Raw genomic sequence first — 14277 nt, forward strand, 5'->3', positions numbered from 1 at the left:
GATTTTTTAACACTTCCTCTTCTTCACTCCCACATTTAATCAGTCACCAAGTTCTCTACATTTTATGTTTAAAACTTGTCTCACATTTGTTCCCTTTTCTCCTTTTCTCCTGCTGTTTTTTAGCAAAAATACTTTATGATCTGTACATGTGCTTCCAGTGTTTCTATTCAAAATATTTTTAAACTAATTATAACTAGGCTTGGGGACTTCCCTGGTGGTCCAGTGCTTAAGATGCCACGCTCCCAGTGAAGGGGACCAGGGTGGATCCCTGGTCAGGGAACTAGATCCCGCATGCCACAACTAAGAGCCCGCATGCCACAACTAAAGATCCCACATGCTGCAAGGAAGATCCCACACGCAGCAACGAAGATCCTACGTGCTGCAACTAAAACCCAGCTCAGCCAAATAAATAAATAAATAGATGTTTTTAAAAATAAAAAAATAATAATTATAACTAGGCTTGACCAATCAGAGCAGAAGTTAGCTCCAGTACAGGACAGGACCCTGCAGACACAGCGGTTGCTAGATCAAGAGAAGGTCCTGTGTTCCTAGGGGTATATCAGGTAGCCAGAGCTGTGGGAGTGGGACACTCAGGAGCTCAGGAAAGCAATTTAACAGGCTTGAAGGATGTTATTTCAATATTTTAACAACATAAAAGGTATACCAATGTGTACCAGCTGAGTATTTGTCCTGAGTATGCTGTGTGTACCATGGAGGTACACAGGATAGTTTAAAGAGGTACATATACAAACATTTTAAAAATAAAATATGTGTTTCTAATACATGTTAAAAAATATAATACATTGAGGCCAAATTTTGAAATACACAGTGTAAATTAGATAGATACATAGATAGATAGATACATAGATAGATAGATGATAGGCAGATAGAAAGTATCCTTGGCAAGAATTAGGTGAATGAGAGGACTTTGAAAACCATGGTGCCCTGCCTCCACTTGCTCCCCATTCCAACTTTTCTCCTTCAGTGCTGCCAGAGTATTTTTTCTAAGCACAGATTTGATACTTTAATTCCATAATTTAAATTGTTTGACACTTCTCCATTGCTTATGGAATAAAGTGCAAGCTCCCTAACAAGATATACAGTGGTCTTACAAGTGCTGCCTCAAAGAATGACTTTTACAATCTCACCAGAACCTCTACATTTTTAGCCACATCCTTCCATGTCTTGGTTCAGATACTCCCCAGCTGGCAAATGCCAACTTATCATTCAAATCTCAGTACAAATGTCACTTATTCTGGGAGGCTTTCCCTAACATTTTACACAATGAATGGCATCTTCCCTTTGATTCTGATGAGCTTTTATAGCATCACCATTTGGAAGGCACAGTGCTGACTGGAAGAGGGTCCTTCTCCTTCCAATGGCCTCTGTTGAAAGGACTCGATTTCTCATTGGCAACCATCTCCCAATGAATGGGCACAAAATATTAGAATTCTATATTAATTATGGCACGTTCTATGTTCTTATAATAAAGAGAACACAAACACATAGTTTCAAGATAGAAGTGTCTTTCTCAGGCAATAGCCCAGGAATGGTGCACAAGGTCTAGGAGAGAGAAGGTCCACCATTCTCAATGTGCAGTGTCCATCTCTGCTTCCAAAGTGGCTGCTCCACACTCATCCTCATGTCTGCATCCAGCAAGTAGGAGAGAGGCAGAAGAATAAGCACGCTTCTTCATCTACAGGGTATTTGGTAGAAGTTGCACAGATCACATCTTCTCAAGTCCCATTGTCTAGAACTTAGTCAGATGGCTCTATCTAATTACAAAAGAGCCTCAGGAACTTAGTCATTACCTGGTTAGCAATGTGCCCAGCCAAAATCTGAAAGGTTCTATTACTAAAGGAAAATGGAGAAAAATAGACAGTGGATATAAATTATCAGTTGGTGCCTCAAACATGAAACACAAATTTCCATTTTACCTACATATTAAGCATTCAGATAAAAGGTTTTATGGGGAAACTGTCTGTTGGATTGTTGGTCCCAGTGAGGTTTCTGGTTACTGTGGTATTTTAGTCATTTATGGTCTCTTTTATTACTGTTATTGTTGCAGCTTATTCTATAAAACCAAGCATATATATGATCACAGTCTCTCAGCCCACATATAAATCCTGCTATTTTATGAGACCACTAAACTCTAGGTCAGCTTGTGTGTATCCCTTATGTTTATAGATAGAAAAGTAAATTAAATCAACCTTAATTTTTTTTTATTTTCCACTCCAATAGTATAAATCTTGTTTCTTACAAGTAAGCCATCTTCCAAAAATACACTTATCACATCCCTTTTTAAAACTGTGTGCATAGATCTGGAATTACCTACAAGTTCTTACCTTAAAACGTTTAGCTGACTCATAACCCTTGCAATGTGGCTTTAGTTCCATAAACGATGCACTAAACCTGAGTAGGAAAGTACTGCAATCAAAGTATGCATTCAATTTACTAAGCACCAATTATATTTTTTAAAAGTGCTTTCTTGGGCATAGTAGTAAACTCTATCAAGCTTTCCATCTGGCCTCAAATTAATAAATGTTTGCCTTCTGTACTGAGCAAGACTGCAGTAACGCGAGGGTTAAGGAACCTTAATGAGATACAATTATGGACTGTAGGAGTTTGGCTTGAAGCAATAATACACTTCATTTTGTATGAGAGAAAGATACTTTCATTTTTCCTACTGGGGGTTCTTCCTTCTGGACCACTGAGTTTGAATTACTTCTAGAGGCCAAACATGTCCTGAAGTGAATATTCGAGCATGATTGAGAGCTGCCTCAGTGAGCCTGCCTACATTAAGAGCATTCTCCAGTGCAAAATTAAACTAATAGCCTTTCATGATTCTCTGGATAATCAGAAACTGAGGGCCTGCATGTCAGAGATGGCAAACTGGTCTATGAGTGCCACCACAATGCTTTCCATGCCATATGTGAAAGCAGCTGCGCTACACACCCTCACTCCCTGTTTCAAGAGTTGACACTCAACCCTACTTGTATTAGAGGACAAGTTATTAAGGTAAGGATTTTCCAGGTTTCCTCCTCTGCAGCCCCCTAATGAGGATTCGACCTTGACCCTCTCACTCTCTTCGTGTTCTCCACCATGAGAGGAGAAGCTCTGTGATACAGAGGGAAAAGACAAGAATATGCAGATGTAGGCTAGAAGAAAAGTCACAGAGGGAGTTTTGAAGTAAGAGATACGGGACCAACCACTGTACATGAAGGCAGGGGATGGGACAGGAAATTGGAGATACTTAGAATTGAATGGAGATTCTAAGAATCGTGATACTTAAGAAATATAAGAATACATATATCAATTTACATTCTCACCAACAGTGGAAGAGGGTTCCCTTTTCTCCACACCCTCTCCAGCATTTATTGTTTCTAGATTTTTTGATGATGGCCATTCTGACTAGTGTGAGATGATATCTCATTGTAGTTTTGATTTGCATTTCTCTAATGATTAATGATGTTGAGCATTCTTTCATTTGTTTGTTGGAAATCTGTATATCCTCTTTGGAGAAACGTCTATTTAGGTCTTCTGCCCATTTTTGGATTGGGTTGCTTGTTTTTTCAATACTGAGCTGCATGAGCTGCTTGTAAATTTTGGAGATTAATCCTTTGTCAGTTTCTTTATTTGCAAATATTTTCTCCCATTCTGAGGGTTGTCTTTTCGTCTTGTTTATGGTTTCCTTTATCTTCTCACACCGGTCAGAATGGCCATCATCAAAAAATCTAGAAACAATAAATGCTGAAGAGAGTGTGGAGAAAAGGGAGCCCTCTTGCACTGCTGGTGGGAATGTAAATTGATACAGCCACTATGGAGAACAGTATGGAGGTTCCTTAAAAAACTAAAAATAGAACTACCATACGACCCAGCAATCCCACTACTGGGCATATACCCTGAGAAAACCATAATTCAAAAAGAGTCATGTACCAAAATGTTCATTGCAGCTCTATTTACAATAGCCAGGACATGGAAGTAACCTAAGTGTCCAGAATCAGATGAATGGATAAAGAAGATGTGGCACATATATACAATGGAATATTACTCAGCCATAAAAAGAAATGAAATTGAGATATTTGTAGTGAGGTGGATGGACCTAGAGTCTGTCATACAGAGGGAACTAAGTCAGAAAGAGAAAAACAAATACCGTATGCTAACACATATATATGGAATCTAAGGAAAAAAAAAAAAAAAGGTCATGAAGAACCTAGGAGTAAGATGGGAATAAAGACACAGACCTACTAGAGAATGGACTTGAGGATATGGGGAGGGGAAGGGTAAGCTGTGACAAAGTGAGAGAGTGGCATGGACATATATACACTACCAAACGTAAAATAGATAGCTAGTGGGAAGCAGCCACATAGCACAGGGAGATCAGGTTGGTGCTTTGTGACCACCTAGAGGGGTGGGATAGGGAGGGTGGGAGGGAAGGAAACGCAAGAGGGAAGAGATATGGGAACATATGTATATGTATAACTGATTCACCTTGTTATAAAGCAGAAACTAACACACCATTGTAAAGCAATCATACTCCAATAAAAGTATTAAAAAATAAATAAAAATAAATTTAAAAATTTTAAAAAAGAATACATATAAAAGACTTGAATTGCTTTAAAATTATATTTGCTGAAATTTTGTCCATTGAGTATGAGATTGTTCTGACATTAAATCTAGTGGATACTAGCTTTTAGGCATTACACCTATTTTCCCTCTGCACTCTATATTCTAAGAAGAAAGGAAGGGGCCAACTTGGACATTATATTTCTCAAATATTGGCAACTCAATGCCAACCTCAGCTTTCATCACTTTTTAAAATCACATTTATAGGCAACTGAGAGAACAGAGTCCCCATTGGTTATGTTGAGTGTAGATAGGACCAGAAAAGAGCTTGGGATGCCTCCATGGTGATGGGTTAAACCAGAGGCAGCCACATGGCAATTTCACCTTCCTCATGTAATCTAGTTAAACTCTTTAATAACTATGCCCTCTCTTAACTGCTCCACCTTCATTCCTTTGCTGTCTGATGTCTGATCTCTGCAGCTCTTTTGAGAAGCCACAGGGCTCTGGCAACCTCACTAATATGGAGACAGTATAGCAAAGCAGGGGAGAAGAAATACCATTCATAACCAAGCAGAGATGAGTTCAAATTGTTACTTCACCCTTTACTTCCTTGGGGAAGTTACTTGAAATTAAGAAGCTGTACTTTCCTTGTCTGTAAAATAGGGATAATGATAGAAACTGTCACATAGGGTTATATTGAAGATTAAATGAGATAGCACTTAGCATGACACCCAACCCATAGTAAGTCCCAAATAAATGCTAGCCATTTTTATTATCATTAACACATTATAATGCTGTGGCTCAGTATTCATTAGCTGCAATTATTATTATTATTGCCATCCTATATCACCCTCCAACTCCTCTTTATCTCTGCACCCTTGCCTTCTTCCAAGGTCCTATTCTGAACCTAATCTCCCTGACCCATTTAAGGTGCTACTGTATTTGGGTGTAGTCAGAATCCATCACAACTTCCATCTAAGGCTTTCAAGATTAAAGACTTTCCTGGACTCCCTGCTGGTATCCATCCTGCCCAACCAGCATTTTCTCACCTTCATCTCCCTCTGTGGGCTGAACTCACAGCTCTTCCCTGACACCAGTAAGTCTAGCCTCCAATAGACACAACAAGTCCAGCGTTTAATCAAAACATTTTCCCCTGCATCATAACCGTTTTTGGAGCCCCCCCCCAAAAAATAAGAACTAATTCAAATGTTAACCTTTATGAGATAATTTTCTAAGGATGTCTGAGAAGAAAGGAGTTGAATTTTTCCTTTTAAGTCTGAAACATTTCAATGAAGTATAAAAATTTTAATGGAGAACTTTTAGAGAAAAACTTTAAAGGAATTATTCTGATCCTGAAAAATCTAAACCAATTTACCCACAATTATTTTTCCTCTAATGAGAAGAAAGAAACCCATAGGGGACAGGAGAAAACAATTTTAAAATGGAGCAAATAAATCTCAAATTTTATGATTGTCTATCCTCCCAGCAATCTTGTGAGATAGGTAGTGTCATCTCCATTACATAGATGAGGAAACAGATTTAAGTCACCCAACTAGAAAACGTCAAAGCTGAACTAAAAGCCTCATGTCTGACTTCAAAGATTTTTACAGTACTAAACATCATACTCAGCAGCAGACCTAATGCTGTGACAGGGGTTTTTTTTCCCCTACACACTTCCTTGCTACTCTCACTGAATGTCGGTGATAACACATTAGCGCACTATTTATAGGAAGGCATGTTTTATTGGCTGATACTTCCTCAGTTTGAGGCAACTACCCTCTAGTGTGCTGACAACTTCTTCATTGAGTCCCCATGAAAGCCTGGTGTTCAGAGTCACAGGGCAACTCAATTCTGTTTACCAAACTCCCAGAGACTTTCAGAAATCACTTTACTGGAGTTTCAATGGTGAGAAAACAAGTTACACAGAAGGACCTGCTGAGAGGGCAGCTGGAAAGTGTTCTGAGCAATTACAAATCAGCAGCTTTTCTTCCTATTTCATCTTCAGAATCACAGCAGATTCAACGTTTGGAGGAGAAAAATAAGAGAACTCATGGAAAATCACCAGTGAGTAAGTGAGAATGTCTCCAAGTTCTACTGTGTTGTGTAGCTCTGGTGAGCATCACACCTGCCTCCATGCCAATTACTAGCAAAACTCCACTCTGAACCAATACCATGTAGGAAAGATAAGAGGGTTGTGTTATTTACTAGCACCAGAAAATTTTGCTTTTAACACACTTATTTTATCAACCCATCTTAACATCTTTGCCCTGTGATTTTTTCCAATAACATCACTCCTTTAGTTTTCAACTGACAGGTCTCTGATGTGTGGGCTAGACATTAGTGCTGCTCACCAATATTTCCAGTCTCCTCTTTCCAGGCTATAAGGATACTGTTCTTCTCTGTACTCTTGTGGTTAGTCCTGGCCAGGTGATTTGGCATGGCCAATGATGGCGTGGCAGCAGATGTGAAGTGTGTCACTTCCCGCCAGGGTTTTTAACAGCACTTGATAGAATCTCCAACTCTGCTTCTTTCCCTATCTTCAGGGATCAGGGGGCATGTGTTGACATAAAGTTGCCATAAGAGCTGGAATGCTGAGCTAAGACATGGAAAACAGCCCTGTAGAGAGTCACTTAAACCACAGCAGGCATACTGTGAGCAAGAAATAAACTCCTTTTGTGCATAGCCACTGAGATTTCCAGGTTGCTCATTTTACTGCCTATTGCAACATGTATGTGTTGTGTTTGTCTTGGGCTGAGAGGAGCAGAAAACTACACTGTAGTGGTCTAAACAAATAAGTCTATTTAGCTCACATCATAAGGAGACCCAAGGAGGCAATGCAGGACTGGTAGGATGGCTCAGTGATATCTTCCATGATCCAGTCTCCTTCCATCTTCTTACTCTTCCATCTCTGGTTGTGGCATTAGTCCTCATGGTATCATATGGTTCCTGCATCATGTCCATGTTGAGAGCAGGAAGAAGAGGCATGGCTTTTGTCTTTCACTTTGGGAAAGGAAGTCCTCCTTGGAGATTTTTGCCGTTGTCTCATTGGCTAGAAATGCATACTAAGGCCAACATTAGCGCAGGGAGATATGGGAAGATGTTTCAGCTTTGGACTCTCCAAAGTGGAGGAAGATAAGGGAAAGGAGGTTTGTGAGGTAGCCAGTCCCTAGTTTCTGTTACTATGTGATTATGAAGAAGATAGGACCTTTTCAGGTAGTACTTAAATACAGTTTCTTTGTTTATTTGTTTTGTTTTTTGTATGCATTATAGAATGACTACCACATCCATTCTCTCTCTCTTTTTGGGGGGGGGGGGTGCTGTGCCATGCAGCTTGTGGGATCTTTAGTTCCCTGGCCAGGGACTGAACCTGTGCCCTCAGCAGTGAAAGCACAGAGTCCTAGCCACTGGACCACCAGGGAATTCCCCATTCTCTTTTTTTTCCCCTTTTTTTTAATTGAAAAATAATTGACATATAACATTGGGAACACTTAAGGTGTGCAATGTCTTGATTTAATACATTTGTACTGCAATATGATTACCACCATAGCATTAGCTAACCCCTCTGTTAAATCATATAATTCTCATTTTGTGTGTGTGTGCAGGAAAAACAATTAAGATCTTGTCTCTTAGCAGCTTTGAAGTTTATAATACAGTATTGCTGACTATAATCACTATGTTGTGCATTGGATCTCCAGAACCAGTTTACCTACCAGTTGCAAGTTTTTACCCTTAAGCAACATCTCCCCAGTTTCCCAACCCACAGCATCTGGTAACCACCATTCCACTGTTTCTACGAGTTTGGCTTTTTTACAGGCCACATAAAAGTGAGATCATGTGAAAAAAAATTTTTTTTCAAAAAAGTGAGATCATACAGTATTTGTCTTTCTTTGTCTGACTTATGTCACTTAGCATAATTCCCTCAATGTCCATCCACGTTGTCCTAAATTGCAGGTTTTCTTCTTTCTTGTGGCTGAATATTCCATTGTATATATACCACTCATCTGTTGACAGACACTTAAGTTGTTTCCATGTCTTGGCGATTGTGAATATTGCTGCAATAAACATGGGAGTACAAACATGCAAATTGTTTTTAAAGACCTATTAGCTCACAAAACCAAATTTCAAATACAGCATTAAGAAGCACATCTATATAATAATACATTTTATGTTATCGCAAAATATATACATATCTTTCACTTTTGTATGGCTCACTCTGTCCCTGTATCAGGGACAATATAACAGAATCACAGATTTCCCCAAAAGAGATTAGCAGAAGAATTGAGCCCGTCTACCAAACCATTAATCCCAGTCTTCATAAGCTAACTCTTTAAAATCCCTGAGCCTTCAGACACACATCACCTAATTTCCATGTAAGCCCAAAGCCTGGTCAGGTCACAAAATGGGGGATACTTATTTATTCATTCCACAGACATTTACTGAAACCTGCTCTGGAATAGGCAACTTACTATGCATGATATCTACAATTATGATAAGTGAGGCACCAACTCCACTTTCCAGGAACTCATGACCTGGAAAAATCTAGACGAATCAACAAGTATCTACAGTGCAATGAGAGCAATGACAGTAATACTTATATAGTTATACCTCTAAGGGGGAAATACTCAGAGTGCAGAGAGAATGGGAGAAGATTGGAGGATGTGGTATTTGAACTGTGTATTGAAGGTCTGAATAGGAACTTTCCAGGAAAAAGAGTTGGGAAAAAGATGATTCCACAATGAGAGGAAAGAAACATCCATAGTATTTAGTCCCAGAATCGCAGAACTTGACGATTCTCCAAGCTTTATGCGTTTTGTCAACCCTATTTTATACATTTTTTAAAAATATTGCAGCAATATCATGGCACAACTATATATGCCTGTTACCACTAGATTTTTCCCCCAATAAATTATACAAAGAGGGACTTCCCTGGTGGTGCAGTGGTTATGAATCCGCCTGCCAATGCAGGGGACCACGGGTTCAATCCCTGGTCTGGGAAGATCCCGCATGCTGCAATTACTGAAGCCCACGTGCCTAGAGCCTGTGCTCTGTAACAAGAGACTCCACTGCAATGAGAAGCCCGCGCACCACAATGAAGAGTAGCCCCTGCTCGCCACAACTAGAGAAAGCCCACGCACAGCAATGAAGACCCAATGCAGCCAAAAGAAAAAAAAAAAAAAAATTACACAAAGAAATGGGGGAAAAGAGAGATAACTAGAGGGTAAGAAGAGAGTCAACCTTCACTTGTAAGATACACTGAGTTCAAAAGTCTGCCCTCTCAGGCCTGCAGCTGTGATTAGGAAAGCCAAACGTGCTATTTCTTTTATATGTGATCTCATAAAATAGAATTTTAAATTACTGACTTTTCTCACCGGGGCTGAGGGAGGCTTTTGTGAGAGCATATGATATTATTGAAAACAGTGGGATTTGGTAGTCCTTTTGTACCTCAATTTAAAAAGATCCCGCAAGCAGCTCAACTTGTATATCAGACCTCGCTTCTGTTCCCTCTTATCACTCTGGATACTAGACACTGGAATATAGGGGAAAAAACCTACAGAATACAACTTACCAGATCTTCTAGTTACATCCAATTAAATCATGAATGGGTAAAAATGGGCCTTTTCCTCACTGTAGCTGTACATTTTATTCATTTGCACCAAGTATGATAGTCTTGGCTTCAGGCCCTTTAGATGAGGGAAAGTTCTGAATAAGACAAGTGTCTAGTAAGTTCCACGAAAAGGTAAACCATGTTCTCTTTGCCTTTGTTCTCTTCTGTAAGTAATGTGCACGTACCAGCCGCATCATAAAAATTGATTGGCTGGTTGGTTGAATGAGTTCATAAATGAGAAGAGAAGCTGTGGAGTTTAAGATAAAATAGCAGAATGTCATTTATTCCAGTGATTTGTATTGTTGCAAAATCTTAGAGAAATTACTCGTAAACAAAGGAAAAATAGCTCTATGTAACAACAGCAATACTTATTAAGTGCTTTGCATATACTAACTCATTTAGTCTTCCCAACAACCCCATGGGAGTATTCTTGATGATGACTGAGGTCAATCAACCCAAATCACATGTCTGAGAACAAGGGAACTTTGAATTCCCCAAAGGAAAATTAGGGCTCTGAATAATAGATGATTGGGTGGAAGCCAAAAAGTGCCTACCACACTCACAGAATGAGTAACATCACCAAGACTGAGCCCACATCTTCTGTTTCAGACTAATAAGCCCTCACAATGCCCTACAATACAGCCCCCAGAACAAAAACATATATGATGAGTCACTAATACATTCATGTTTTTCTCATTCATGCAATAAATATTTCATTCATTCAACTAACATTTACTGAGCAGGATTATTCTTTCTTTCTTGACATGGATGCAGAAGCTATGTCCCAAAGACGTATCTTACTAAGTTTAGTAAGAGGCTTTTAGAAGAAATTCTTCAATATGCTGGAAGCCTCATCTCTTCTCCGTGCGATACTTTGAAGTGATCCATTTTCAGCTCAGAGGTGTGCGGGACATAATGTGTACAAATGTGGGACTGATATTTGTGAAAGATATTATTAGGGAGAGATCACCACAACTAGGGAGTCATAATCGGTTCCTATATTGGGCTACATTCAGCTTAGGTGGTAAGAACCTCCCAAAGTCTTCCCCCAAAATGAAGCACCTTCACAGACAGACTTCCTCTTAGCATCCCATGCAAAGCAGCCCTTCCTGTGAACCCCTATGTGCTCTTTCAACTTACCATACCATCTGCAGAGGAGGGTCCAAGCTTCAAGCCAAGAGCACAAAGAAGTGGTCCTATGCTTTCTCTCTCCTCTTCTTTTTTTTTAAATTGAAATGTAGTTGATGTACAATGTTATGTTAGTTTCAGGTATACTACCAAGTGATTTGACTTTTACACATAATATGAAATGATCACCATGATAAGCCAGTAATCATCTGTCCCACACAAAGTTATTACAATATTATTGAGCATATTTCTTATGCTGTATATTACTTCCCTGTGGCTTATTTAAAAGACGACAAATAACAAGTGTTGGCAAGGATGTGGAGAAAAGGGAACCTTTGTACACTGCTGGTAGGATTATAAATTTGTGCAACTGCTATGGAAACAGTATGGAGGTTCCTCAAAGACTTAAAAAAAAGAACTACTATTTGATCCAGCAATTCCACTTCTAGGTTTCTAACCAAAGAAAACAAAAAACACAAATTCGAAAAGATACATGCACCCCAATGTTCACTGCTGCATTATTTACAATAGCCAAGATATGGAAGCAACTCAAGCACCCATAAATAGATGAATAAATAAAAAAGATGTAGTATATGTATATATAATGGAATATTACTCAGCCATAAAAAATTGAAATCTTGCCATTTGTGACAACATGGGTGGATCTCGAGGGTATTATACAAAGTGAAATATATCAGACAGAGAAAGACAAATACCATATGACCTCACTTATATGTGGAATATAAAAAACAAAACAAACAGACTCATAGATACAGAGAACAAATGGGTGGTTACCAGAAGGGCGGCAGTGGAAGGATGAGCAGATTAGGTGAAGGGGATTAAGAGATACAAATTTCCAGTCTCCTCTTCTTTATACACCTTTTTAAATTCTATTTCCAGGTAAAGAAAAGTGCAGCAGGACAAGAATAAATGAAAATGGAATAAACAGCATGTTAAAGAAGACTCACTGCTCTCTTTTATTTTTAGACTCTGTTCCTTCAATAATTATCCATCACATGCCTAACATGTGACAGGTCCTGTTCTGCACAGTGAACAAAATACACATGCAAATGTCTGCCCCTGTGAAACGTATGTTCTAGTGGACTTTCTGTTCCAGTAATATTCAAAGAAAACTGGCTGGAGCACAGAAAATAATTGAAATGCTTTATTAAGTTTTTGTTTGTTTGTTTGTTTGTTTGTCTTTTTTGCGGTACGCGGGCCTCTCACTGTTGTGGCCTCTCCTGCTGCGGAGCACAGGCTCCGGATGCGCAGGCTCAGCGGCCATGGCTCACGGGCCCAGCCGCTCCGCGGCATGTGGGATCCTCCCGGACCGGGGCACGAACCCGTGTCCCCTGCATCGGCAGGCGGACTCTCAACCACTGCGCCACCAGGGAAGCCCTATTAAGTTTTTTCAAATTGTCAAGAATGAGTCTTCAGTCTCAAAATGTCACGAACAGGACTCTCCGCAACCACAAACTCACCACCACCAGTACCGTAATAGTATTCAAAGAGAACAGAAACATTGTATCATAAATGCTGTTGTGAAGAAATGCCTTGAATGTCAGGAATTTCAAACTTAGGTGAAGGAAAACTTGGGAAGGTGTAGGCTTTTCAGTTAACACTATACCAACTCAAGAATTAGGTTAAAATAGTCCAAAGTCAGCAAGTCAGACCTGAAGTGTTTTAGAGGAAAAAGAGAAGGAGTCAGAGATCCCATGGAAAAGAAAACAGATTGTTGAATTACATCATGTAAAAATAACATTTGATGAATTAGATTTCAGGGAAGTTTTGACTCACTGTCTGTTCATGCTCCCTGACAGCCTCTGTCTAGATATGGAGAGCTGGTCAAATGTCCAGAGCCTGTCAGAATCTTATTCTTACTCTGAACAGATGCCTCATTGTGCAGGGTAATTTAGCGTTATCAATGAAGGAATTAACCAAATGACTCATGGAATTCGTAACAAGCCCAGGGGTGCTCACCTGTAAAACCTACGAACCAGGCCTCAGGTTGGGGTACGGGTTTGCTAATGACCACATGTTATCAATTTCAAGGGACACATTTCCCTGATTTTAGACCTGGAAGATAAAGGCTCTTTAATTTCTGTGAAACCACAGGCAAAAGTCTCCTGTGATTCATTAAACATGGGCTTGAAGTAACAGTAACAATTCAGTAATGCAACATCCATCGGCTGAGAAGTTATTGTCATTTGAATAGAGTGAATATGCAATGCAGTAAGTTCAGGTGTAGTAAATCCAACTAAATAGAAGTTGTTAGGTGTTTTTTTTCCAATAAGTTTTGAAAAAGTAAGAAGTGGAAGAAATCTAATGTTTACTAAATGACACCCATCTGACAGGTACCTTCTCACATTTAATCTGTACAGAAATCCTGAGTTTGACAGTATTCTAATCATTTTGTAGATAAGGAAACAGAGACCTAGAGCAGTAAGGTAACTTGAGTAACTTGCCCTTGGCCACACGTTCAAAAAGGTAGTGAAACCAAGATAGGAAAGCAAGTCTTAGCTTCCCAGGTGCTTACACTGCTGCATAAAACTACTCAGCACCATGAGGGTTTCCAGCAGGTGCAGCTATAATCCCTACCTTTGATGGATTTATAGTTCTGTTAAGGAGATGAAACACATAGATATAGAAACTAAAGAACAAAATAATAGAACACATTAGCAAAACAGTGCAATAATGTGTTGTGCATATATAGCCTTCATAGTTTCCAAGATGAGTTCATTTATGTTTTCTTCATCATGAAAAAGCTCCTGACATATATTTCAAGCAAGGCGTATTCCCATGTCTTTGCTTAGGATTTGGTATTTGAAAGAAATTGGAAGATATCCTCACCCTTGCAAAAATTTAATCTTTACTAAAATATATTGTACATTCTGAAGACACTGGCCTAGACCATTAGTTCCCACATAAGTTTGGGAGGCAGAGCACCCAAGAGACATAGACCTCTTTGAGGAGGGCTA

This window comes from Globicephala melas, chromosome 5 (assembly GCF_963455315.2).
Source record: "Globicephala melas chromosome 5, mGloMel1.2, whole genome shotgun sequence".
NCBI lineage: Eukaryota > Metazoa > Chordata > Mammalia > Artiodactyla > Delphinidae > Globicephala > Globicephala melas.